The sequence below is a fragment of the Tupaia chinensis genome, unplaced genomic scaffold, assembly GCF_000334495.1.
Source record: "Tupaia chinensis unplaced genomic scaffold, TupChi_1.0 Scaffold000096_1, whole genome shotgun sequence".
Taxonomy (NCBI): domain Eukaryota; kingdom Metazoa; phylum Chordata; class Mammalia; order Scandentia; family Tupaiidae; genus Tupaia; species Tupaia belangeri.
This window is the reverse complement of record NW_006159558.1, coordinates 3,309,770-3,311,244: the sequence shown is the minus strand read 5'-3', so window position 1 is coordinate 3,311,244 and position 1,475 is coordinate 3,309,770.

The window sequence follows — 1,475 nt, the reverse complement described above, 5'->3', positions numbered from 1 at the left end:
CCCAGAAACTGTACAGAATGGGTGGATAATAGAGGAAGCCAATGCGAGGGCCTCCGGGAGAAAATACTCAACAGACCCAAGAATGTAAAGTCCCCTCCTGAAAATAATATATGTGGTAATAACTTTGATTTGTTGTCACACACTGCATGCACACTTTGAAAAAACACATACACTATAAATATGTACAACAATGAAATGCAAGTAAGAAAGTATAAAAGAAAAAAGAAAGAACTCGAAGCAAATTACCAGTGTGTGTGTGTGTGTGTGTGGGGGGGGGTGTAACAGGTAAGGGACTAGAGAATGGAGGTGAAGGGGAAGAGTTTTGTACGTGCTCATGGAAGGCTTCACAGAGTGTACACAGAGGAGCACACAGTAGAATAGAAAGAAGTCCTGCAGAGATCTTGGGGTGAGATAAAAGGAAGAGGGAGCATTTTAGTAAAGATACTATGATAGCTAATTTTAGGTTTCAACTTGACTGGATTAACGGGGATCCAGACAGCTGGTAAAGCATTATTTCTGGGTGTGTCTGAGAGGGTGTTTCTGGAAGAGATCAGCGAGTAAGTTAATGGATTGAATGGAGAAAATCCATCCCTGATGTAGGCAGTTATGATCCAATTGGCTGAGAGTCTGGATAAAACAGAAAAGCAGAGGGAAGGAGGATTCACTCTCCTTCCAGGTGGTAAGATCTATCATCTCCTGCACGTGGATATCAGAACTCCAAGTTCTTCAGCCTTTGGACTACAATACTTACAAAGTGGCTACCCCGTTCTCAGGCCCTTGGACTGAGAATTGCAATACAGTTATTGAGAATTACAAGGGGCATCCCTAGTTATAAGGCTTTTTGATTAAGACTGAGTTATGACACTGGCTTCCCTGGGTCTTGCTGACAGCTTCTTATGGGACATCTCAACCTCCACAATTGTACGAGCCAAATCCCCTAGTAAATCCCCTCTCAGCTATCTCTGTATTCAACCCTCCCCAACACACACACACACACACACACATTGGATCTGTCTCTCTAAAGAGCCATGAGACTAAGTGCAAAAATCCTGAGATAGCAATAAGGTTAGCAAACTTCAGAAACTAGAAGGTTGATGGGGCTGGGAGAGGGATAATAAAGGAGATGATGTCAGAGAGGCAGCCAGGGTCCAAACCTTGGTGGCCCTACAAAGAACTAGGATTCCACCTTTCATTGTGGGTTTTGCTAAAAGAAGTAATGAAATTTGACTTCCCTATTACAGGTGATGATGGTTGCTAGTAAAATCCATTAAAATCCATTTGAGGATCACTAAGCATAAAGGCCAGTGTTTTACATGCAGGGATTTTTCTTGATGCTCTCAGCAAAACCATTTGAGCAGCACAGATATTACACTGCCAGGGTCGCTAAGACAGAAAGTGACTGAATTTGGAATCAAACTCAACTTGTTGGAGTAAGATCACCATGATAGTGCATTATGATACATGGGGACATGAGT